The sequence below is a fragment of the Pelodiscus sinensis genome, chromosome 20, assembly GCF_049634645.1.
Source record: "Pelodiscus sinensis isolate JC-2024 chromosome 20, ASM4963464v1, whole genome shotgun sequence".
In the NCBI taxonomy this organism is placed as follows: Eukaryota; Metazoa; Chordata; order Testudines; family Trionychidae; genus Pelodiscus; species Pelodiscus sinensis.
This window is the reverse complement of record NC_134730.1, coordinates 15,053,909-15,080,916: the sequence shown is the minus strand read 5'-3', so window position 1 is coordinate 15,080,916 and position 27,008 is coordinate 15,053,909. Positions and strand designations below refer to the sequence as shown.

The window sequence follows — 27,008 nt, the reverse complement described above, 5'->3', positions numbered from 1 at the left end:
CTTAATGGCTATGCTGATTTTTCTTATTGTTCCTTCTCTGCCCTGTATACAGACATCTCAGAGGGCAAGCAAGATTGATGAGATTGGGGGGGAGGGCTGTCTGGCTATCAAATTTGATATGCAGCTTCCTCTTATCATAACATAAAGCAACGTAAGGGTTTGGTTGTGCCAGAATAATGGGATATGCCCAGAATGTGATTGTTTCTCATAAATTGGAAAGGGAGGGGTCTGACAGGAGGACAATTATATTGCAGAATGGCCACAGGGGGCAGCAAAGCACCAGAGATGAGGACCAGAACAACTATAATCCCATTGGGCCAGCAGACAGCAGGAGTGGAGAAACGGACAGCTATCTACTATATATTTAAAAGAGTTTGTCTGTGTGTCTGTTTATCCCCCAGCCAGGGGACATGCACCTCTCTCCCAGCTGTGCCATCTGCAGTGACCACGAACAGGTGCTTCTCCCTTGGCTCCAAGTTGTTAGAGGGAGAGAGGTCTGAGGTTATCCTCTCGCTGGCGCAGTCTGCACACTGAACCCCTCCTCCCCAGCCCTATCCCAGAGCAATGATTTAAATCAAAGGTTTTCAAACTCTGGGTCGCTCTTTGTAAGGGCAAGCCACTAGCTGGCTGTGAGATGCTTTGCTTACCTGCACCTCCGCAGGTATGGATGATCGCATCTCTTGTTAGCTGTGGATCACTGTTCCTGGCCAATGGGAACAACAGGAAGCAGTGCAGACCAGAACATTGCTTCCTGCAGCTCCCATTAGCGAGGAACGGCAATCCATGGTCAACAGGACCTGCTATAGTCCGTACCTGTAGAATCGCTGCATCTCGTGGCCAGCTAGCAGCTTGCCCTTACAAGCCACCACCCAGAGTTTGAGAGTTTACATGAAGAAAAATGAAACTTATTTGAGTTAAGGACTCGAGCAATGCCTGGTAAATCTTCTAGTGTGTGTACAAAGGAAAACAGAAAGCTCAATATTTTGTTTTAAATACTACTTTCCTCATATTTGGTACCATCACAGACCCCCTTAGAGAGCTTTTAATGATACTAAAATTTGTTGGTGGTAATATTTTATCTGAGCTTGTTAAGAACTGGTGTGTTTAATTTTAGCTTTGTTATTAACCAATGATTGACAGTTCATGAGTAAAAGATTGCAGCAGATATAGAGGATGAAGTACAGTTGACATAATGCAAATTATGGGTTACAGTAAATACACAACCTTATTAAGGGTTATCGGTGATCTATTTTTACACAGTGGGTTCATAGTTCAGTGCATCTAACACAAGCAGTAAATCATTCTATTTCTCTTTAAAGGCCCTAATATTAAAGTTGCCAGAGGATCTGTAGTTCAGATTTTGTCTCTTTTGTCATAAGTCAATTCATGTTATGATTTTTAAATTACTTTGTATTTGTATTTTAAGCATTGTGAACAGATTTCAGATTATTGTTTTCAAACTTGGAAGTAGTTATTAGCAAAGTTTTTAAATATTTCCCACCTAGAATATACATGACACTTATTCTTTAATGCATTCAATAAGGACCTCATCTTTAGTTCAGGTGAATGCTAGAGATCATTTCTTGCAAGGAAAAGGAAATCCAGAACTAGGCAGTGAGCAAAAGGAGGAAGTATTTTTTAAAATATATTGTTCTCTAAAATGTAAAGTACGCACCTATATTCTGCTAGTGATCTTGGACCTATAAGAGAAGTTCTTAGAGGTTTGGAAAGCAGTCTTTGTACAGTGGCCAGAATTTCTTCCTAAAAAGGGGGAAGGGAGGAAGAAAGAGGAGAGCAACTTTTACTCACTCTAACCTAAGTCAGCATTATTGCTTGGTGCTCAGTCTTTTTCTGTGCATGAAATGTTTGAAACATTTAATAGTATCCTTAACCAAGTCATTTTAGGCACATAGCTTCCTTGGTTATATTTATGAGGCATGTCATTGCTAGAGAATTTGAGCATTTATGGCCATTGTTCCTGATTCAGCTCACATTGAGAGATTCATACTACCAAAGTGAAACAAAATATAGAATTATATGTAATTCACAAGAATAATAAACTGAGCCTGCTCAGTAGGAAACTAGCTACCACAGAAGTGGGTTTGGAGTAAGTCACTAGATATGATTCTTAAACAGTGGGTCAGACTTTCACCCATGTGAAAATAAAAGTGCCTCGCCTTTGGCAGAACATGGACACTTTAATTGACATGTTTTTTTTCTCCTCCCCCTCTCCTCTCTTTTTCCTGCTTTAAATTTGTTCCTCCATGCCCCATCTGAGGAAGTGAGTTGTGCCCAAGAAAGCTCATGATACTATATGTATATATATTTTGTTAGTCTCTAAAGTGCTACAGGACCACTTGTTTTTTAAGTTTCTTTGGCAGAATTGTAAGGAATTCAGTCACTCCAACTTGCCACTGGATGTCACTGGTCCTTCACACTGGGTTGCATTGTTGAGACAGTAAAATATAATTTCAACACTTAGGGATTTCTGCAGCATCTCATGTAGATCCATAAAATTATTAATCTAGTTGTCTTCGGTGCTTCCGAAACATCCATAGATGTAGGCAATATATTCAGAGTCCCAAGCTGATGAAGTCAGAGTACCTGAGAAATAATCAAAGTGAGATGAAACTTTCCATTCCCTGGATGTTTAATGGAGACACATCAAACCACTAACCTTTAAGAATGCTTGAGCTCTATTTCTGTACACGTGTCTGTCTGGTATCATAATCCCCTGGCTTCTTGATTAGTGTGATCCTACAGCCTTTTTTGATGGGGAAGAACTTCAATTGCTTATGCTTTAAAATTATATTCCCAAGAACTCCACAGACTCACAAGTGTGGCTGGGAACAAATATAGTCTTGATTCTGCAGTGTCAGCTTATCCTTCACATGCACACTTGCATCTGCTCAGATGGCTGTGCCTTGGCCATTTGACAGTGCTGCTGGTTGTGATGTTGGGACATTCTTGAGTTTAAAAGTTAGCCTGCATCTCAGTCCTTCATACAGTCATGGAACTGAGAGGTGAAAGTGGGTTAGTAGGTCCCATCTAGTCCTTCCTTCCCTGTCAGTGCAGGAATGGGCAGACACCATGGTGACCAAGGCTATGGGTATATACAGTTCTGTGCAGGGATGAGGACAGCCAGATGGCCTGGCTCTAGGTGCCCAGAAGAGGCGGGGCCTCAGATAGAAGGGGCAGGGCTGAGGGCTAACCACCCCCAGCCAGCCCTGCCCAGGGCTCTAGCAGTGATCTAAGGGCCCAGGGTACCAGCTGCTGCCACAGCTGGGGTAGCAGCAGCTGGGAGCCCAGCTGCTTTTAACTCACCAGGTCCTGGGGCAGTTCCCTCCTCTACCCAGTTGGCAGCCCTGGTTCTGTGATAGGGCACGATCTGCACCCCAGGGAGCAAATTTACTTACAGTTGAAATTCTCTTTTCCTGTTGCACAGGAACATCAAGCCTTTCTCTGGAGAAGGTTGCTTGGGAAATGAGGGTGGGTAGAAAAAGTTGCATTCACTAGGTCAGGCACCATCTCGGGCTCATTAGGATGAATTAAGTTGGAAACTAGTTGCTTTCTGTTTGTTCTTTTATGTCAGTAATTAGTGTTGTCCCTTAAAAAAACTGTGTTGGCTGGCTTTTTTTTCCCCTGCTGAGTCATTCTAACAGTATGCAAATATATTTTTCTACTGCTTTATCTGGTCTCATTTCAAACATCTCCGGTGACAGGGTTCCTTTCAAGAATTTCTTATGTGACTTCTGGTTGCTTTTATAACAGTCAAATTAAAAAGAACAATGCTAAACCTGTGGAGCTCAGTGAATTCAGACTGAGTCAGATACTGTAGTTGGATTTAAAAAAAAGCTTTTTATTTTAAAAAGGCAAATATATGGACATGATTTATATGACATGTATTCAAATCCCATGCTTCAGTTTGTAAACTGATTTGCCAGTGGGATAAGGGAGGAATCCTCCTTCACTTTCATTTTAGAATTGAATGTGTCGGGTTCAGTCACAGAAAACCCCTTGAGACTGTCACTTAGTGTGCAGAAAATACCTCTGAGCCTGCCTACCTGAACTCTAGGGCTCCCCACCAACATGTCCAGCTGAGCCAGAGCGTCTGGTCTCCCCAAGTGTTGGCAAAGAGTTGGGGGAGGGTCACTGCTCACACCAAAGCAACACAGAGACTGAGATCCATTCAGTTCTGGAAAGGCTCAGTCAATGGGACTTAACACAGAACTCAGGTGCACAGCCCCATTGGGACCAGAACCCCAGTTAAATCCATAAGTTTCATAACTTGTTTGCCCTCTTTATCAATGAATGAGAGTGATGCACAGCTATTGTACTCCCAGAAACAATTATTTACACTGGGTTTATTAAACAAAAGTGATTTTGTTAAGTATAAAAAGTAGGATTTAAGTGGTTGCATGTGATAGACTGACCAAAGTAAGTTACTAAGCAAAAGAAAACAAAATACATCAGCTAAGCTTCATACTCTAAGTAACCTGTTACATACAATTTCTGACCTAGCAGTAGTTCCAATCCCCCTTTCTCACAAACTAGGCAGCCTCCAAGCTTGGGTCCCTTTGTACAGTCTTAGATGTTTCCAGCAGTCACCTTAGGTGGTAACCAAGGGTCTCCTGGCATTTGGCAGCAGCCTCTATTGTTTGGTTTCATGTCTTTACATTATTTTGTCCAAGGTGGGAATCCTTTGTGCTCAGTTTATCCTTTCCTCACCTTGAGTGGACAAGTACAGCATTCAAAAGGGTTTCTAGCATCCGGTGGCCAGGTCACATGTCTTTATAGGACCAACCATAATTCAGGCTCACAGAGAAGCAAGACTATTCACAGCTCAATGTCCCAAATCCCGGGCTATTAAGTTCCTTAAGTACCGCTGATGGCCATCGATCTACATCAGTAAACAGATTTATACTTCATATTTCTAATTTCAAACCCAGAACACACATTCAGGAGATTACACACTTTCTAAAACCCTTTACTGGATGGCCTGCTACATTCCACACCCTAATGACATAAAAAGCCAAGCTCCGGGTACTTAGAGTACTTAGAATCTACTCTATTAGCCTCATTTACCATGGACACTCTAATTGACAATTCCCCCCCCCCCTTCTCTTTCCCTCCATATCCCCTCTTTTTCTCTGGTATTTTATTTGTCCCCTGGATCCCTTAACTCCATTCATCTGCAGAAGTGGGTTGTGCCCATGAAAGCTCATGACACCATCTACATGTTTTGTTAGTCACTAAAGTGCTGCAGGACTATTGGTTGCTTTTTAAGTTTATTCAGTTATACAGACTAGCACGGCTACCCCTTTGAAGCTTTTTAATGATAGGTTACATACAATAGTTTGCATAAAGCATATTTAAGTTAGACATATTCGTGTTCAAAAGCATATTTCCATAAAGAATATGGGGGGTGCAACGTTACACTGTACAACTGGCTTGAGGTCTGATTTTAAAGTCCTTTGACATCAGTGGAACAATCTCTACATCTCTGTGCAATGGGTCATTACTTATGCACTTAAGTGGTTGGGGGGGACTTGGCATCTTCACCCGCCTCCAAAGCATCACGTAGTACTCACAGCAGGATATTGTATCTCTCCTATTGTAACTATATGCCTCTATTACTGTAGGATTGCAGTGTCTCACAATTTTTGAAGTATTTAGGCTGTGTTGTGAGTTGGGCGGGTGCTATTTTTCCATTGGACAGATGGCAAACTAATGCAAAGAGAGATGAGTGCCTTATTAAGGTCACATAGGCCATGTTTATACTATAGCTGCTATCGCAGTATAGTTATGAAGCTTCAGGAGGTAGCCAAGTTAGTTTGTATAGAAAAAAAACAACAAATGGTCTGGTAGCACTTTATAGACTAACAAAAGTATAATTATGGTTGGGGCAGCTGTCCCAGAGCCCGGCAATTCTGAAGGGTCTGGGGCTCTCAGCTGCCACTCCACCTACTGCAGGAGCATCATAGCACTGGATCCTTTAAATCACCGAGGGAGCACCATGCAGTGCTAACCCTTCCGCCGGAGACCTCTCCTCTTCTGGGAGGGCACAGTTTCCCCCACTTTGCCCAGGGTCCCCGCAAGTCTGTTGGCCCCCCAGGTTATGGTGCTGTTGCTGTGGCCGAATGGTTCCTACATCGACTGAGGGGGGAGGGGAGGTTTCTGTTGTTATAGTAAATTCACCTTCACAAAAAGTGATAGCTAGTGAAACAGGGCTCTGTCTCCACATTTTAGTGCTCTACATTGCCCCTGTGGGGAGTGCTCCTTGGAGTCCTTCCATGGGGGGGCCGCTGCACTCAGCTGTCTGGTGGCAGGAGCTGTGGGGGGGGGGGGGGGGAAAGAGGAGCAGGGCAGGGAGGTAGCTGGGGTTGGGCCAAAACCCACACTCACCAGAAGTGGTGGGACACGGAGCAACATGGTCCCAGCCCACTCCACTCCCTCGGCTCTCAGCAGCATCCCTTTTGTGGGGGGAGGGGAAAGCGGAGGTTTAGGGAAGGAGAGGAACCACCCCGCACACTCACAGGTGGCAGCAGGAAGTGGAATGACATGGCTGGGAGCTGGGGAGTAGACTGGAACCAGGGCCCTTCCCTTCTCGCCACTACTGGTGACTGTGGTGGAGGGCCTGGCCCCTGCTGCTGGAGCCAGGCCTCCTGCTAGTATCTTGGGCCACATTTTGCTTGAGGAAAGGGTTTGGTGGAAGACAGAGCAGGGACGGGGCCTTGGGAAGAAGAGATGGAGTACGGGTGGAAGGGGGGCAGAGCAGGGGAGGGAAGACGTGGGGCTTAGGAGAAGGGATGGAGTGGGATGGAGCGTGGGCTGGACAGGGGCAGAACGGAGTGTGTGTGTGGGGGGGGACATTCTGGACCCCACACCCTCTAGGGATGTGTAAGTGCAGCCCACAGGGAGTGCTACTGGGCAAAGGAGTGCCCCAAATGTTGTTGTGCCTTAAGCAGCTGCATATTTTGCGTATGGGTAGGGCCGGCCTTGTGGAGAAATTTGTCTGTGGTCCTAGCTGTGTTTATCACAGAGGTAGATCAACCTAACTACAGCACTCAGGGTTCAAAATTCTCCACAGCCATGAGCGACACAGCTAAGTTGATTTAATTTCGAAGTTTAGACCAGGACATTGGATGTGGCAGAGCAGGGAATTTGATTGTGGTCTAAAGCCCATGCTAATGCCCTGACTCCTGTATCCGACTTTCCCTCATATTAGGCTTCAGGGACCAATGATCTGAGCCAACGTGACTACTCCTAAATAAGTGGCCAACACTTTATGGAAAGTCTCTTATTTAGAAACAGTTCCACTTCTGTGTAATTTTCAGTGTGTCTTTATTACTAGGTACTAAGGCTGGGATTGTCAGAAGGGATTGAGGGAGTTATATGTCCAACTCCCATTGAATTTCAATGTGAATTAGACATCTAACTCCCGTAGGCTGCTATGAAAAAGTCAAACTGAAAACCAGGCACATGACTAAGGCCCTACTTGAATCGCGGGATGATCACCAAATGACTGCAGCCAAGTTGTGGACAAGACATGGAAAATCATGGAAAAGTAATAATGAAACTTTATTGATCATGGAAATTTGGAAAAGCCAGAGTAAACCTATTTGTTTAAGAGCAATTTGCTCGAACAAAATTTACACTCAAGTTTTATGTTATGCCTGCTAATTTTTGATAACCAGGTATTTTGCTGAAATTGTATTACTTTCATTAACAAAAAAAGTGACCAGTAGAATATAAAATTCAGAAGACTAAACATCTTAACACAATTGCAGTAAAAATTGAGTCCAGTCACTTAAGCCTTTTACATTTTCACAGGCATTGACTGTTAGTGTAGTATTAGCTGCATATTCAAATCGTATGCAAAATTGTGGACTATGCAAAGTGAGCTAATTAAAGTCAAATTGCAGTAAAAGCCTAGTAGTGCGGGATCTGCAATCTCACAAATGAAGTAGGGCCTTACTCATAGCCTATATAAAAAGTCCCCAACTTACAAATGGGCTGTGTTCCAAAAGTTCGTTAGTAAGTTGGGTGTTGGGAACTTGGAATGTATTTTCCCACCGAAACAATGTTACAAATGGCAATTAGGTTCCCAATCTAGCTCACAAAAAGCCTTGATAACCCATAATGTTGCTGAAATACTGTATATGTGCAATGAAAAAGAGTAGATATAATTTTTGTATTTAATTCTGAATGCTGGTGCTTGAGGAAAGGCAGGTGGTTTAAATAAAGGGGGATGAGGAGGCAGATAGAGATTCTGAAGAAGACTTCTGGGCATTCCCCAGCCACCTGCAGGCTCTGCACTAGGTCCTACACCCAGTCCCAGCCCCCAGGCTGCCGCCTCCTCAGCAGGCTACACCCCAGAGGACTCTGAAGGAACCGGGGGTGGCAGCCAGCAACTGGAGAAAAGTGGTTTCCTCTTTGAAGTGCCGCTTCTCTCCAGTCACTGACTGCGTGGCAGCCACCTGCTCCTCGGAGTTCTCTGGCCAGCACTTGTGCCGCTCACCACCACCTGTGCCTTTTGCCTGCTCCCTTGAGGCTACAAGTGAGCTTTTGCGTGTATGTTCATAAGTCAGATGTTTGTAACCTGGGGAGAGCTGAGGAAAAATTCTCCTTTAGCTTAAAGCAGTAGAAGCAGACTTCTCTCCCGAGTCTATACAGGTGCTATAAAATTCTAAGTGGTGTGCGTAGCATTTTAGTGACAACTGAAGTCAGATTTCTGATGAGCTATACAGAGAGTTGGATAATTTACGGGAGAGGAAAGGGTATAAACATCAAGGTACATACAATAGTGAGGTATGGACCTAAAAGGTGTTGCTTGGCAACTGTCCAGCCCAATATGTTGTGCAATCAATCCTGAACACAGTGCAGCTGCAATTAGAACTTAAGCTGCCTTATTCAAAATAACCATGGGTGAAAGGAGATTTTACCACAGAACGGCAGTCCCAATATATGGCTTTCAGGGAGGAAATTTCATGTAGTTTTAAAGTATAATTGCAGGCAGACACAAATGGCTTTGTATTCAGCTTTACTGCAGAACCACTGAGCTTCAAGGGCATCTTCTAACCAAAGGAATTGCAAATTACATGCAGAACATGAAAGCTAGATGGGAACTGAACATTTGGCTTTATTAATAAAACAATTAGCACTCACATGCTTTATCTTAAAGCACATTAAAAATAGTCACTAGTCATCTTTATTCCTGTGAAGTAGGTCAGGATTATCATTCCCATATTAAAGAGGAGGAAATGGACAGGCAGTTTAATTGTGTAATTACACTAGGAATAAATTGGGAGCAAAGGGAGGGGAAGGTGCTTTTTTTAAAAAAAAACAAAAACAAAACAGGATTCAAAACGTGATTTGGCATGGACATCGCTTGACAACTTTATAGTATGTTTAGATGATTGTCACTAATGAGAGCCTAGATTCAACACTAAGACTTTGTCTATACTTCTGGGAAGACTCATGTTTCAGAGTTCAATTTTTCTGGGGGTTCAATTTCAGTGCGTCTATTAAGGACCTGCTCAGTTGCATGCTGAGGATGCCCCTGTAGATCCAGTACTCCTTGGAGTTGTGAGAAGTAAGGAAAGTTGATCAAAGAGTTTATTCTGTTGACCTCTTGCAGTGGGGCCACCCCAGAAATTCAGTTAAGGTACATCGACTCCAGCTATGCAGTTTAACTAAAGTTGGCTTGTAAAAAAGCCTCACACTTTTAGTTAAACTGAGATAAGTTTGTGTAGAGAAGGCCTTGTGCGTAAACCACTAGCCAACACCCAGCAGAGCTGACAGCTACTGTGGGCCCCAAGGCAAGGTGTGTGTGTGTGGGGGGGGGGGGGCTGACTCCATGTACCAGGAAGGGGTGGAGCCTCGAGTGGAAGAGGTGGGTCTTCAGGCAGTCAGCTCTTATCACAGCCTGACCATGGTGTGCCCCCCAGACCCTCAGAGTCATGCGGAGTGGCACACTGCTGCTCCAGTGACAATTCAAAGAGTCCCAGCTGCCGCCACTTCTGCTGTAGGGGTGGTTGGCTGCCATGAGCTCTGGGTCCCTTTGAATCTCCAGACTTTGATGCAACTGCCCCCTTTGTCTCCTTTTCCCTGTTGGTGGGCCTGCCAATACCTCTTTCCCACTCTCAAGCGTGACTCGTTATTTGTCCGATTTAATACACTATTGTTTTTGTGACTTTAGGACAGAGGTGGGCAAAAGGGCCTCTGCTGGCTTGATTCGGTGCGTCAAGCAGGTTGATCTGGTCTGGGGAGGTCCTGCTGCTTCCCTGCCCCCAAATCAGGGCCTAGGGATGGGGGAGAGCGTGGCGCTTAATCAACACTGGCAGTTGACTCTAAGCACTGTACGCCGGAGGGCAGGGAGCGAGAGACTTTGTGCTCAGGGCCTGGTGGCAGAGGGAGCGCATGAAGTCTCCTCCCATACTACAAAGGGCTTGGCACTTAGTCAACTGCCAGTTGCTGTTCAGAACAGCTGGTGGTTCTCTCTGGGGAGGGTGGGGGCAAAGACTTCACGGGTTCCCTGACACACAGGCCAATCAGGGTCTGTGGGCAGAGAAGCACAGAAGTGTCCTGGCCCCGCCCCTTTAGCCTGAGGTCCTTCCCCCTCTAGGGTGACCCAGGGCCACTTCAAAAATTTCTGAAGTGGCCCCTGGTCAAAAATGATTGCCCACCCCTGCTTTAGGATCACTGATCGAGAATGCACTTCCCACTTGGCACTAATATTTGTGAATAGTTGCAGAAGGCACACTTACATATACTGTGATGTGCCACTAATCTTTTCAGTTATAGCCTTGACCTTAAAAAAAAAAAAAAGTGAACAAGCCAAGCTATTTATAGCTGAGCTAATTATTTTGATACCATATGACAGCATTGGAATCTGTTTTCCCTTCACTCAATTAATGCCAGTGGAAAAAGCATTCGGCACCCTTTTAATAGCGTGCATCAGCTTTTATACAAAGACTTTGCTTAATTTTAAAACTGCAGGATTTTGCAGTACAGCAAAGCATGCAGAAAAGAGCACAATGTGTTGTATTTCTGGGTTGCTATAGGAGAAAGTTCAGTCTGTGTGGATGTGAGTAAACAATAATGGGATTGCTGAGTGTGTGTTTTTTTAAATCCTCTTTAATGAAAGGACAACAAGAACCAGACTATGGGTGCCATTTGGGGGAAGCTAAAGTTCGATCCCCCTGAATTTCATACTTTAAGTCTGCTTAAAGCTCGTGCCCTAGCCTCAGACCCTGCTCTTAATTGCAACAGAGCTTGTGCGGCTCCCAGCTTTGCCTTTGAGGCAGAGAGTTTGTTTATAAACAGAGGGAGGCAGGGTGATTAACATAACAAAAGGCTGGGCATTCAAGTAATTGAAGGATGGATAGATGATTATGAAAACTTTACCAGATACTTTATTAACAAGGTAGGAAAAAAGGGAATAAATAGCGGTGTGCTCCAGGGGTCTCTATTGGGACCACTGCTGTTCATCTTACTCATAAATGATCTTGAAAAAGGGGTAAACAGTGAAGTGGCAAAATTTATAGATGATACAAAATTACTCAAAACTGTTATGTCCAAAGCTGACTGCTAAGCGTTACACAGGGATCTTACAAAATTGGGTGACTGGGCAACACAATGGCAAATGTAATTAAGTGTTGATACATGCTGTGACGGGGAAGCCAAGCCCCGCACTCCCGCTGAAACGCGGCCACTCCAGGGAGAAGGGCGAGCGGCACGGCAGCAGCCTGATAGCACATGCGCCGGCGCTTCAGGCTGTTCGGACATGGCTGTGGGGAGTACACGCGGGGTAGGGGGAGAGGAGGCATCCGGCACACAGCGTGCCCGGCGTCCGTTGCGGTGCTGCTGTGCAGCATTTAAAAATGGCGTGCCACACGATCAAGATGTAACAGACTAACTGAAGAAGTGGGCTGTGCCCACAAAAGCTCATGACACCATCTACATGTTTTGTTACTCTATAAAGTGCTAACAGACCATTTTTTTTCTGTAAGGGTATGTCTATAGTACCACCCTAGTTCGAACTAGGGTGGTAATGTAGGCAACCGGAGTTGCAAATGAAGCCCGGGATTTGAATTTCCCGGGCTTCATTTGCATAAAGCTGGGCGTCGCCATTTTTAAATGTCCGCTAGTGCGGACTCTGTGCCGCGCAGCTACACGCAGCACGGACTAGGTAGTTCGGACTAGGCTTTGAACGGTAAACTAGGAAGACTAGTCCGAACTACCTAGTCTGTGCCGCGTGTAGCCGCGCAGCACGGAGTCCACACTAGCGGACATTTAAAAATGGCGACGCCCGGCTTTATGCAAATGAAGCCCAGGAAATTCAAATCCCGGGATTCATTTGCAACTCCGGTTGCCTACATTACCACCCTAGTTCGAACTAGGGTGGTAGTGTAGACATACCCACACAGACTAACTCAGCTATCCCCTGAAGCTCCATAACACAAGAAGGTCACCTAACGAAATGTATAGGCAGCAGATTTGAAACAAACAAAAGGAATTATTTCTTCATGGTCAACCTGTGGAACTCTTTCCAAGGGGACAGTGGAAAGGTCCAAACAAGAATGCAGTAAGTTCAAGGAAGATAGGTCCACCCATGGCTACTAGCCAGAATGGGGAGGGATGGTGTCCCTAGTCTCTATTTGCTAGAAGCTGGGAATGGGTGACAGGGAATGGATCACTTGATCATTTCCTCTTCTGTTCATACCTTCTGAAGCACCTGGTATTGGCCACCAGGTGGACCATTGGCTAGATGGACCATTGGTCTGACCCAGTATGGCCATTCTGAGGTTCTTGTATAGAACCCAGATGTATCTGTCCCTGCTGTAACCCACTAGACCAGTGTTTCCCAGTTGGTGCTCCGGGAAACCCTGGGGATCTGTGAAGTGAAAGCAAGGGTTCCGCGAGGAGCTGGCACTCCTCCGCTCCCCTCTTAAAGAGACAGAGCCATGGCGAGGGCTTTTTTTTTTTTTTTGCTCAACGAAACGCAGCAGAGGCCTTTTTTTTTAAGGCAACTCCAGGGGTTCCGTGGCCAGATAAAATTGGGAAACACTGCACTAGACTCTCCTTCTAGAGCTGAGAGAGAGTCCACGTGTCCTGACAGTGTCTTTCTTTCTCACCACAGAGTTAGTAACGAAGAAAGAACATACATTAAAATTTTAAGCCTAAACAATGTCCCTCAAGTGAGAAGATGTCAGAATATGTTAGTGTGAGAGCTAAGTGGGTCTAATATTTAATTAATGTTCTTTCTTTTATATACAAATTAGATACAGTCCTCCTGCCAGCTAATTGCTAAATTATCTGCCAAAAAACCCTAGAGTTTTCCAGTGCCCTAGTAGCCCCTAAGAAGAGGTTTTGTGTGTGTGTGTGTGTGTGTGTGTGTGTGTGTGTGTGTGTGTGTGTGTGTGTGTCCCTTCTCCCCTCCTCGTGATTTGCTGCTTGGCTTGTACTGTGTGTGCTTTGTTGTTCTCACTCTGCCCCCACTATTGTGGCATGCACAGCTTATCCCCAAATCTGAAAGAGTGCCCTGGCACTAGAAATTGGTGGCAGCTTCCACAGTCCTTTCTCCTGTAGATTTCAAAGCATTTTAAGAAGGCGGTTAATCTATTGCCCCATTTTACAGACGGGAAAAGAAGCACAAGTGAAATACTTTGCCTTAGGCGTGGCAGAATGAGGAACAGAACTCTTGACCCCCAGCCCTTTGAATAATCAATTGAGCCCCATTTTCCAGAGTGGGCTTGTGTATTTTCATCACATCAGATTCAATTTTCAGTGCATTAGTTTAAAAAAAAAAGTGCCTGGACAAATCTCAGAACCTTTTAAAAGCCACTGTGCCAAATTCCTCCTTTAGGATTAAGCAAATAGCTTTTTTTTTTCCTAAAAGGAAATAAATGGGAGACTATTTGATTTTATCTCGCACCATACCATTTCAGATTACAAAGGAAGTATTTCCTGCTGAACTGAAACAAACTAAAAATGGCTGTTCCAGTGATTCTTCAGTGTCCTATGAGATTTTGAATTTGAAGCTCCACCTAGTTGATCCCTGCCTCACTTCTATATCATAGGTGGTTGGTGAAGGCCCGCCCCTTCTGCTGAGGCACCACCCTTTCCCTACTCCCCACAGGGAGGGGAGGGCAGCAGTGGGTGAGCGTTCACCCCAGCCTCTCCTGCCCTGGAGCATCAGGAGAGGGAGGAGGGCACAGGGTGTGGCTCCAGCCCCGGAGCACTTGGAGGGCGGGTGCTGGGGCAGCAACACTCCACCCCTAGAATGCCTCCTGAACGTCTGCTGTAGGCGGAGTGTGGGTGGGCACATACCTGGCAGTTTGGGAAGGCAAAGCCTTCCCCTGTCTAGGCTACTGGATGCCAATGTTCCATATGCTCCTGTGCAGTCTCAGCTGAGAAGTATAGGACGGGATGGGTATGGAGTGGGGACAACTATGTTAGAGGTACATTGGTGAGACTGCATGGGGGAGGCTTGCTCTGCTCCTGTCTTCTACTGTAAGGTCTGTGGCTCAGTATTTCAAGCTCTCAATACAGCACCTGTATTGAAACCTTGGTGCTGGTAAAGACTTTTAAATAGGTTTAGGTTTGGGTTTGATTTCAGCAACAGACGATACTTTGTGAGATGGCAGCGTTCATGCTATTTCAGATCCAATTCACCTGACCATAAGTTATTCCAAACCCTTAGGCTTTGTCTACACTGCGAGTTTTTGCAGCAGAAAATATGCTAATGAGGGACTCATTAGCATGAGTCGCAATATCATTAGCATGTTTTCTGCTGTTTCTTTTTGTGTAGCCGCTTCTGTTTTGTGCAAAACCCCCATTTTCTGCAAGATCCTTATGCCTGTCCTGGAGAGGCATTAGGATCTTGCTCAAAATGGGGGTTTTGTGCACAACGGAAGCAGCTACACTGCTTCTTTTTGCGCAAAAATCCCTTGTGCAAAGAGAAACAGCAGAAAATATGCTAATGATATCGCGACTCATGCTAGAGTCCCTCATTAGCATATTTTCTGCTGCAAAAACTCGCAATGTAGACAAAGCCTTACTGTACTTTTCCCAAGGTGTCACATATGTGGGAACTGCATTTATTTGCGATAAACTTAAAAAACAACTAATAGTCATGTGGCACCTTAAAGAGCTTTCGTGGACACAGCCCACTTTCTTTGCGATGTTATTAACTTGCTGCCAAAGGATCTTGGATTCTTATACACTAGAAGATGATGAAAAAAACAAAGGGAAGGTGGGAAAGGGGGAGGGTTCAAAAGCCCTTAACCCACGGAAAGGAGTAGAATGAGGCTGAAATGGCATGTTTTCTCCTTCCCTAGCACTGGTGTGTGCCCTTCCACACAAGTTGGTGGCAGGGCAGCTGACAGTCATACTGCACTCCTGGGCAAGATGTGGGGGTAGGGCTGTGGGTTGAAGGGGCGGGCAGGAGGGCAGCGAGCATGCCACACTTGCTCACCCACAGCCCTCAGTGCTGCCCAGAGTGCGGCACATTCCTTCCACCCAACCTTTAGCACTGCCCAGAATGTACCGCATGGTGCTCCAGCTGCAATTTAAAGGGCTCTGGGCTCCAGGCACCACCGCTCACTCAGTGGCAGTGGTAGTAGCTGGGAGCTGGGGCCCTTTCGAATCGCTGGGTCCTGGGACAATTGCCCCCTCCTGCTCCTCATCCACAGGCCTGATCTGTGGTCTTTGAAAGTGAAACTTGTTGGGTTGTCAAACTAAGTTATTTAAGCTGTGGCAGCAGAACAGGGTGTCTATGAAGCATGATCCCCACCAACCCACTGGATTTCTCTGGAGAAATCTGCAGGAGAGAGAGTGGGGGTGGAGGGCTGTTTATATTTTCTAGGCAGCATGGTATTGTCACAACCCGGGAGGAAAAAACCAGCAGCAGCTTGTCTCTTGGCATCCGAAGATAAGGCCAGAGGAGGGACCTGTGTTTGGGTTGCAGGACAGGCTTTTCCCATCCCGTGAGAAGGATTTTGAAGACTTTTCCCACCCTAAATTGGGATGAAAGTAAAATCTTTACAAACCAATAATTCAAAAAAAAGTTTCAGTTCATGTCAATCACATTTTTGTTTTAATGTATAGTGTTCCAAAAAGTAACACAATTTTGGAACAGTCATTTTGAAGCAGAAAATGAAACATTTCTGAAGTGTCAAAATGGGACATTTAGAAAATGTTTCAATTTTTTTTTCAAAACATTTGGAATTGAGAGATTTGTCAAAACAGACTTTCCTGCAAACAATTTTTTGTTTCAATGGACTGGCAGTTTCTGAAGAAAACATTCCAGCGATGAATTCCTGGCTAGCTCCATCTACCAGTAATGCCCCCCGTCTCCAAAATCTGTAGAATAGCTGTTCCCGTAGATTCTTACCCACTGTACAGCTTGATGGTCGTTATGCCTCCTTCTCCATTACAATACCCTCCTTCTAGAGGCTAGTCTATCAATTAGAACTCTAGAGGAAAATAAATATATCCCCGCCCTTTAGGCTTTAACAGACCTTTACGTTCTGTGCCTTTCCTAGTTTGCCATTTGTGGCCTTTCAAGCTTTCAAAAGACAGGTGCTGTTTGCGAAGTCTTTCTGTGGATATTGCTTTGTTTTCATTTTATTTATCTTTCTTAAATCGGCCAGGCAGCTGCAGGTACTGTACAGTAGTCATGGCAGAGACTGATTTATGTAGGCATAAAGCTGTGCCGCAGAATTTCAGGTTGCTGAATGTTATATGCAAATTTAACTAGAACGCGGATTTAATTTCTTTATGAATACAGAATACAAGCCAGTCCTCTCAAGCGCAAAATTTGAGACAATCATTCTTATGAGTTTTCAGGAGGGATCACATTCATTCCTGACAATGAGAGAAAGGCCTAATTCTTGCTCACTTTGGGTGACCAAGGTACGATACTCTACAGGATGCATCTGAATGGGGTTAGGGAGGTTACCTAATAGTGGCCTTGCAATATGGACACTCATATCAAAGACATGTCTTAGGGGGTTTTAGCTATATTATTAATAGTTCCCACCAGTGTCTCCTGTAAGCTGTGTGCTTAGGCGGCTACCCAGAAGAGATTCAGGTACAGGCCAGCTGATTATCAGATCACCAATCGCTAACAGCATATGTTTCTACTAGTGGTTCACATCCACATGTGCCTTGATGCACATAAAATTTATTCGGTACATGCATTGGAAAAAATTAGAGGGAACATTGATGCCCACCATTGTAACATTTGAGCACCTATGGGATATTTGTGGCTTTAGTCTCTCAATCATCCTATGAGGCAAGTTTTATCTCCATAGTACAAAAACATAGAGAATTAGTGACATAGGCCAAGTCTACATGAACACTTACTTCGATTTAATTTACATCACTCAGGGGTGTGAATAAGCCACACCCCCGAACGACGTTAGTTATATCAACCTAAGTGCCAGTATGGCCAATGCTAGGTCAGTGCCAAAATAGCTACTGCTTCTCACAAAGGTAGATTTACTATGCTGGCAGGAGAGCATTCTCCCACTGGCATAAAGGATCTTCACCAGGTGAGCTACAGTGGTGCAGTTGCACTGATGTAGCATTTCTAGTGAGGAATAGCCGTTAGATTGGAAGCACTTTGGGGCAGAGACACCATGTTACAGTGCCTAGCACAGTGGTTACTACAACGTAAATAGAAACAATTAACCAGGGTCATATGAGAAGCCTGCTGCAAACCCAGGAACTGAATTTAGCTCACACAAGTCCCAGTACAAGGGCCTTCATCCCGTGACTATTCTTCCTCCTCAGCTTTTTGGACATGAGCCTGCAAGCCCCCTGCAGTGAATAAACATCCTAGCTCAGGGGAATACTAGGAATGCTCCTCAATCACACCTGGGATGCGTGGCATCCGTTCCTAATTTGAATTTTTGGCTATGAAACTGGATTGCATGCAATTCAGGTTATTAGATGCAACCACATGGCCCTGAAACTTTTGCTTGTTTTAAGGTGGTGATTTATGTATACTTGCTTGTGAAGCAGTGCAACAGAGAGGGAGGAAAGTTATCACTCCTTTAGCCAAGGCCATGCTGCACTGAGGTCTGAGCCACATACACAGGAAGCAGAACAAGGAAAGAGAGGAGGAGGAGACTGGCAGACTGCAGCTGGTGCTCTCTCAGGTACCTGGAGATAAGTCTGATCTGATTCAAGGGCTTGATGTAGACCAGTGGTGGGTAACTTGCAGCCCAAGAGCCAATGCAGCCCATCAGGGGTCTGTGTGTGCTTTGCAAGACATTTTGTTCATTGTTGCCCATGTGCAGGGTTGCCAGATACTAATGGTTTCCATCTGCATTGGTTTTTTCCTACCAGTATTACTAAAGTGACACGCACACCACATTGACTGTGAGAGCCGTGCACTCCCTCTGCATCCAATCACAGCGCTGCTATGGGTCAGTTGGTGCACCCCGCAAATTCTAGCTACGCAAGCGCAGTGAGCAAAACTCCCCTATCCTGGGAGACGGTCTTGGCTACGACAATCTCACAGCCCACTGAGATGAAGGAGGGCTGCTCATGCAGCCCACTCACTAGCCTTGGTTGCCTAGCATGGGTATAAACCATAAATTTGGGAGCTATGAATCCAGAACCTGTTGAAATGTGTGTTTTGAGGATTCCAGGGCTGATACCCAATTAAAAGGGGATGGCCTTTTGTTAATATGCTTTGACTTCTCCTTGGCCCTGGGCTGTTAAATTAAAATCTATTGTTGCTCCATTTGGTAGCATTAAGGTGCACAGGGCTGCAAGAGGGTGATCAGGGACCACCTTTACAGGCGCCTTGGAACTTCCTAGAGCCCTAGTTTCATATACTTACACCTAGATTCATTCCCTGAAGTCTGACCCATTCTAGGAAGAGTATCTGGCCCTTTAACAAATATGGATGCTTTTGTATTTGTAGTTAGGTGGGTGAAATGACAATCCACCTGTCCAGGATCTTCCCTCCTCGCCGGGGTCCTGCTCAGGAGCTCCCATTAAACACTGTCTGGTCACTGTGTCCAGCTGCTGCTATCTAGGAGAGGGAGTATACCAACCCAAGCTTAGTTTCTGCTTTCCTAAGCAAAATGACAAGTGTCTGGTTTACCAGCCGGTTCACAAACTATTAATGCAACCATCAGTCACTCTTTCTGCAAGGCAACCCAGCTATGTCTGGTTCTATTATGCATTCAGGGGGATTGTACAATTCAGCATTCCAAGGAAAGCAGAGTGAAGCATGAGCTCTCAAATGAACACTGACCTGCTTAACGGGAGGTGGAGTGTTACTGCAGTAGATCATTGAAACGTGAGGCCAGAAGGGCCCCTCAGAAGTGACCAAGTCCAGCCTCTGGCAGGACCAAGAAACCCTAAGAAAAAAATGCAGTGCCAAGCATGGTAGGTTACTAGCCTCTCTGCAGTTATCACAATGAGTCTGTATCTCTCCAGAACAAGGGGAGCTTTCCCTTCACTCTCCATTCTCTCTCGTGCTATCCAGGACAACAAAAGGCACCGTTAACATTTGTTTTTCTCTCCGCCCACGTGCAGGCTCTGTGCTCTATTAAAGCCCCTTCCCACACACGGGTGTAGGCAGGCTTACGCCACATCAATCTCAGCATATAATTTTTTCCTATCTCTCGGGAGCAACATTTGCTATGGTGACTGGCAGGGGATTATTTTTGTTCCTTGCCAGGACTTTTGTTAACACGCTTCTCAGTCTCTGACTGCACCCACTCTGCTAGTGATCGTACTGTATAGGGTGTAATGGCAGGTCTATCGTGAAAGATGATGGAGATGCTAAGAGTGGGTGGAATTGGATCAGACAATGTATGTAGAAATTTCACATAGTTAAACTGCACTCAGGTGCATAAACTTTTACTAAGAGGAGTTACTAAGGAAACAAGGAACTGATCCGTAAAGAAAAGGTGCAGGCATTTCTTCAATCAACAATAATCTATCCTATGTGCCACAGCCCTTTCGCTAGAGGGCCTCATCTCTGGTACTTAGAGGAGCAGCAGGCTTCTTAGCTCAGTCCTTGTGGTCTTATAGCAGTACTTCCACTATGCCCCAGAAGCTATGTCTAGACTACAATGATCTATCAGAAAAAGGTACGCAAAATGGTCTCGGCAATTTGCCTACCTTTTTCTGATAGCTTTTTCGGCAGAGGCTTTTACAAAATTTGGCCCATTTACACTGGGCCAAATTTCGGAAAATCCTCCTCTTTTAGAAGGATCCTTCTTCCTCGTGGAAGGAGGAAGACAGGGCTTCCGAAAGAGTGCATCTGCTCTTCCGCAAAAAAAAGCGCAAGAGCAGACACGTTCCCTGGATTCGGTGGAGTAGTCTAGACATAGCCATAGTGTGGCCAGCATGCAAAATACATAACATAAAAGAGGTAAGGTCTGAGAAATTAGGAACTGAAAATTTCACTCTCAAGTTTGACACATTCTGCCATTCTCCTCCCCTCCCCATGGAAATGGGATGACTTAATCAAAGGTTGGCGTGAAACTGATTTATCTCGCCATGATTTTGTTGCCAATAAAGAAAAACACCACCGTGTCAAATTCAGTAGAAAAATTTTACTTGATAAGCATGAAACAAAAGGCTGGTATGCAAGAAGCTTTGCAGAAAGTGGTTCATTTGTTTCCAAAAGCTCTACTAGGGTATGTCTACACAGCAGCTCTATTTTGGGATAACGTCCATTATCCCAAAATAGCATTCTGCGCGTCCTAACAGTACACCCATTATTTTGAAATACATTCAAAATAACGGGCTTCTTATTCCAGCTTCCTGTAAACCTCATTGCACAAGAATTAAGGAAGATGATGTGTAGACAGCTCCAAATTTCAAAATAAGCTACACAGTTTGTGTTGCTCAAATTGTGTAGCTTATTTTGAGGTATGTGCTACTGTATAAATGTACCCCTAGAGACCTAGTAGTTTCTAGCTGCACGGTTAAGCATCCTGGTAGGATGGATAGTGTGGAAATAATGGTGTGAGTTCCCTCTCCTGCACTGCAGGGTAATACATTTGAGTATATGGTCCTGGTATGAGTCAATTGTTGCAGCACAATAACACTCAAGACCTGGCAAACATGCAAGCCACAACCCAAGCTCATTCTGAATTAGTACACCTGGTCTGTGTTGCCTCAGCTGTAAACTGTTTCTTGGAGTCTAGTTTTTCCCTAGGCTATCGGTGTTAACATTAGATTTCAGCGAAGGCTGTTTTTTGTAAAAAAAAATATTCCATTGACTGTCCATGTGGCAGGGGAAAGAGCAGGTATCTGCCTGGTGGAGTACAAAGTGTTAAAGGTATATTAGACACCACAGTTTAATGTTATTGCTATGAGAGCCTCTTCTTGAGAGCTTTGGAATCAAATTTTGCAAAGTCAAGGTTTGCATAGTTCAAATAAGTATCCAAGCAGCTTGAACTCTGACCATTTGAGGTTCAACCTTCAGTAGAAACTAGTGAATAAACAGAACAATAACCAGAACTAGCCTTGGAGATTCACCAATTTGATTAATGGCACCAAGCATTGATAGCAGGTCTCAGAATATTTAGGCAGAACTGACTTTAATGACATCACTCTAAAAAGAAAAGCAACCCTTTACTGCATCATGAACTCCTTGGTGAGTAATCATAAATCAAAGTACCTTTTATTGCTCAACAGCAAGTATGGAAAGGGCTATAAGGGATGTTTCCCTTAACAGGAGCAACATTTTTTTAATTGGGGAAGGAAAAATACATTTTCTTTTCAAAACAATCCCCAAGTGAAGTTATCCATGGTTGTAGTAGAGAATAATTGTATGTCTTTAATAGAGTGTTTAATTTCTGGGATAATATGATGTCCTAGTGTATTTTACCCACCATTCAGAAAACAGTCTCATATATTAAAACAACAACAACAAAGATCCCACACTGTGTCTATTAAATTCAGTGATGATCGTGTATGAAATTCAACTTACACTGGCTTTGTTTTCACTAACCTCCCCTACCCACATCAATCTACTTTATGCAACTTCAGCTGTGCAAATAGCGTAGCTGAAGTCAACATACTTATTGTGGTGTCTTCCATGTAGTAAGGTTGACAGGGGCTTTTCTCCTGTCAATTCTGGCTACTCTTCTCATCCCGGTGGAACACCAGAGTTGATGGCAGAGTGTTTGGAGATGGATTTATCGCGTCTCAGCAGACACAATAAGTCAACCACCAATAGATGGACTGCTGCAGCATGTAGACAAGGCCACTATCAGCTTGTTCATGGTTAAATGACTTATTACTATATCTCTTACAATCTAGTCAATATTGTGTAAATATTTCTATAGCTCTGCCAGCCTATTACCTGATCCTGTGCAAGCAATGAAAGTTACAAAGCAGTGAAAATGATAGGATCTCTATATTGATATCTACTTTGGCAATCTAGCAAAAGAAAAAAGTGCAGAATCTGACAGACTTCTAGGGTTTACAGACAGTCCAAATGAGTGATAACTTAAACATTTTTAGGTGAGCTAGGATTCTAATTATGAACATAAGATCATAAGAATGACTATACTGGGTCAGATCAAAGGTCCATCTAGCCTGTCTTCTGACAGTGGCAATACCAGATGCCCCAGAGTGAGTGAACAGAACAAGCAATCATCAAGGGTACGTCTAAACTACATGGCTCCGTTGACGGAGCCAAGTAAATTTGTTTGTTCGGCAAAGGGAAATGAAGCGCGATTTAAATAATCGTGGCTTCATTTAAATTTAAATAGCTGCCGTGCTGAGCCGACAAACAGCTGATCAGCTGTTTGTCAGCTCAGCGTGCTAGTCTGGACACTCCCCTGCCAACATGAAAGCCCTTTATCGACCTCCCCGGTAAACCTCATGCTACAAGGCATAATGGGGAGGTCGATAAAGGGCTTTTAGGTCGGCGCGGGAGCGTCCAGACTAGCGCGTTGAGCTGACAAACAGCTGATCAGCTGTCGGCTCAGCGCGGCAGCCATTTAAATTTAAATGAAGCCGCGATTATTTAAATCGCGGCTTCATTTCCCTTTGCCGATCAGCCTAATTTACATGGCTCCATCAATGGAGCCATGTAGTTTAGACACACCCCAAGTGATCCCTCTACTATCATTCCTTTCCAGTATCTGACAAACAGAGGTAGGGACACCATCCCTACCCATTCTGGCTAATAAGAATAGATGGACCTAACATAAAAAAGAACTAGGTAAATTCATGAGACACCTATTAAAGTCCCAGTCTTCACAACATTCTCCAGCAAGGAGTTCCACATGCTGACCATGTGCTGCATGAAAAAAACCTTCCTTTTGTTTGTTTTAAACTTGCTACCTATTCATTTAATTTGGTGACCCCTAGTCTTTATGTTATGAGCAGGGCTCGACAAATTATACAATCTACTCGCTCGTGGCGAGTAGATTGTAACCCGGAAGAGCCGGGTTCCAGTGATCTGTGCATGTGCAGATCGCCGGACAGCATGGCTGGCGAGTGGGGCTCGCCGCGGTTCGGCGAGCCCTGATTATGAGAATAAGTAAATAACGTTTCCTTATTCACTTTCTCCATACCTGCCATGATTTTACAGACCTCTAGCATATCCCCCCTTAGTCTCCTCTTTTCTAACCTCAAAAGTCTCAGTCTTTTTAATCGCTCTTCAATGGGACATATTCCAAACCCCTAATAATTTTTGTTGCCCTTTTCTGAACCTTTTCCAGTGTCAATATGTCTTTTTTGAGATGAGGAAGCCACATCTGTATGCAGTAGTCAACATGTAGGTATACCATGGATTTATATAGAGGCAACAAGATATTCTCTGTCTTATTCTCTATCCCTTTTTAAATTATTTCTAACATTGTGTTTGCTTTTTTGACTGCTGCTGCGCATTGAGTGGATATTTTCAGAGAACTATCCACAATGACTCCACAATCTCTCTCTTGAGTGGTTATAGCTAAATTAGTCCCCATAATTTTGTATGTAGAGTTGGGATTATTAATTGGAGTGACCCCCAAACAGTGCAAGATGTTAGACTGTTTTTAAATCGCAGAACAAAATGCTATGCTATTACTACCTAGATGGCCACCCACTTTTTAGTAGCAGATCAATATGATGTAAGCTTGAATGTCAAACCCAGAAACAGTGAGAACACAAATTATGATTTGCCCTTAAAACACTAATGAAATTTTCATGAACTGATTTTGTAGACGCTTTGTTAGAACCACAGCACTTCCACAGGTTGGACCTCTCTAGTCCAGCACCCTTGGAATTTGACCGATGCTGAACCAAAGAATTTAATGAACCATGGGAGGTCAGTATTGTCTAGCAGTGTTACCAACACTACCATTGCTTACAGGGCTCTTAGAAGACATTTAGGGAAAATTAGAGCTAAATAACAGCACAGAACACTGAGAGCCAGAACTGGTGGCTATAAACAAACTTTAATGAACTGTGGGAAACTTGGCTGCGCCCATGATAAGTGGACATCTGGCTAACTAAAATCATGGCACTCTAGAGAGTGCTGGACTAGAGAGGTTCAAAATGTAAAGCAAAACACAACTCCAGTCTAAAACTGACAGAGGGCAAAATTTGCAAGATACATAATTTACTTGGGCTCCTAAGTCACTTTTGAAAACAGGACTTGGTCTTCATTTTGACATATTTACCCTGTATGTCTCAATTTGTAAACAGACAATTGTCTAATGATTGAATTATACAGTTGTCTGAAGTGGTCTTGCAGAGATGAACTGCAAAAATTTGCTATGATTTATCACTATTGTCCCTATCCACCTACAGCCCACCATCTTGGATTCCATCCATTTGAGAGAGAGAATCCTTGACAGATTTTTAGAAACTTTAAGAAGATTCATGTGAGTTTACAAGTGCCAGTGAGCATTGCCTGTGCTGAAAGAGGCATTTTAAAATAAAGCAAAGCTTTTAAACCTTCAAGAAATGTCAGCGGAGAGAAAATCTGCCATCTGCTGCAGCTTTCTCTTCAGGGAAAGTGTTTTAATTTCACCCTGACAAATGATAGATCTACAAACTCAGCCATACTGCCCATTTGTAAAGATTCCCTGACCTAGGATTAACCATGTATTTATTACAAGCATATGCATTAGCCAAAGCCTTGAACTATAAACTCTGCAATTACCTGGATATCTTTCACAGCCATTTAGTGATACTAATATTTCAGTAGTTTTGTGTATTTCTTCCTTCATTTTCTCCTGTTAGATTTACTTTTACACAGGCATTCTTTAGAGTTCTTTTGTGTTTGCTATTTATAACATACCCATTAGCTGCCATCAGTCTGTTAACAGAGATGATGTGGATGATGAAAGACTATGTTGTTATCAGAGCTAATGTGTTTATGGAACAGACATGCACATGCCCCCTACAAAAACGGTCACTGAAAAGCTAGAGGCAGGTAACATGTAGTTAACAAACAGAGCTGTCCCTGGTAAGTATGTTTTTCAAAAACTTTTCCACAAGATGGTATTAAAGGGATTTTCTTACTGTGGCAAATGTGAAAAATGTATGCAAGGCATTTACTTTGCTCCTAGTAGAGCTGAAGAGTACTGAAAGGAATCCATGAATATTTAAATAACTTACTGAACAGGCCCCTTTTGTGTTTGCCTTCCACCAAACAGTCTAGTGATCAAGTTTACTGGCAGGATGTTTGTGGGAGCAGTGAATTTTAAAATGAATACTGGAAAAATATTGATGTAAAGCAAATTTAAGTTTGCATTCCACAAGCGTCCATGCAAGAAAACCCAATCCTAAGATTTATGACCAGTCAATGAAGAAAAACAAAACAGTCAGCTTAGGGTCGTAAGTCACAAAGATCATTTTTATAATATCAGAATGCTGATAATATTCACAACAAACTACTCACAAATGAATTCCACACACAGAATTTTTCCACAGTAGTTCCTTGGTAACATTTCAAAAGCAAATTTTGAGAACAGATCTATTGACAGACAATTCAGGATCAGATAAGTTATTAGTTATGAATTATTAGTCAGGCAATAGATGATAGTGCATACAAGTTTCTTTTTAAAGAAATAAGAATGTTCTTCCTCTGCTAGAGCCTATTTCAGAGTCATAATCCTAGTGTCATAGTAGAGAAAAAGACTATCAGCATACCATAGTAAGAGGACTCCTGTCGAGACAGGAATTTGGCTCATTATTTTTGCCTCTAAATTGCTCTCCTTCCCCCTCAAAATTGGGACATATTCTGCAGGTATTTATACCTTGCATATTTACTCTATGTCAGGAGATATGATACAGAAAGTAACTAGCTGGAAGAACCGATTAGGGTTTCTTCCAGCCAGGAGTTAACTTCTGACCCAGTTGCTACACAAACATTATGTACTAGGTTCAAACAAATCCTGGAACAGCCACGTTTTGCTTCGTTTCAGGTCACTGAGTCTTTCCTTCCAATCTCCTCATCGGCTCAGGTTTGACTGAAACTCTGGCAACCTGATCTGAGATTTTGAAGTGTGAATAACCAGAGATATTTGCTCATTTACAACAGCTTTATCTTCCATAAAAAGCATGTAAAATATGTAACTCGTTATAAAACATTGATCAATTTCATGTCTAATCAGCCGGAATGTAACTATTTTTGCATGAAGCTACATGAAAGTTTGCTAGTTTTTATGTCATGTTTTACATACAGAAGGAAATCCTGTTTAGAGATGCCCAACCTTGTACCAATGAGTGAAAAATTAAGAAGGCAGCGTACATTAAATGAATAAGCGTAGGTACACAAGAGGGCACCTCTGTTTCTCTTTTCCTAGGGAAGCTCACTACCAGTGTACATCTATGAAAGATCACATTTGATTGAATCATGTCAAGACCAGCACCACTCACCTTGCTTGTACGTGGCAGTCTCTGATCACAGAGGCTGTGCAGACTGAATGTAAACATGCTGGTTTCCTACAGAGGGCACTCATTATCACAGATGTGTTGGGACAGGAGTCTGTAAGACAGAGTGTTGTTTGTTCATG

The 27,008-nt window shown here is 43.7% G+C and overlaps 1 long non-coding RNA gene across 1 annotated transcript; it reads right to left on the bottom strand.

The window, feature by feature from the left end:
* Nucleotides 1–2,411: 2,411 nt before the first annotated feature.
* Nucleotides 2,412–27,008, bottom strand: LOC142819122 (uncharacterized). The gene is made up of 2 exons (XR_012896872.1): nucleotides 26,872–27,008; nucleotides 2,412–2,604 (listed from the first exon to the last, which is right to left on the bottom strand). It is a non-coding gene; the product is annotated as an uncharacterized LOC142819122 (long non-coding RNA).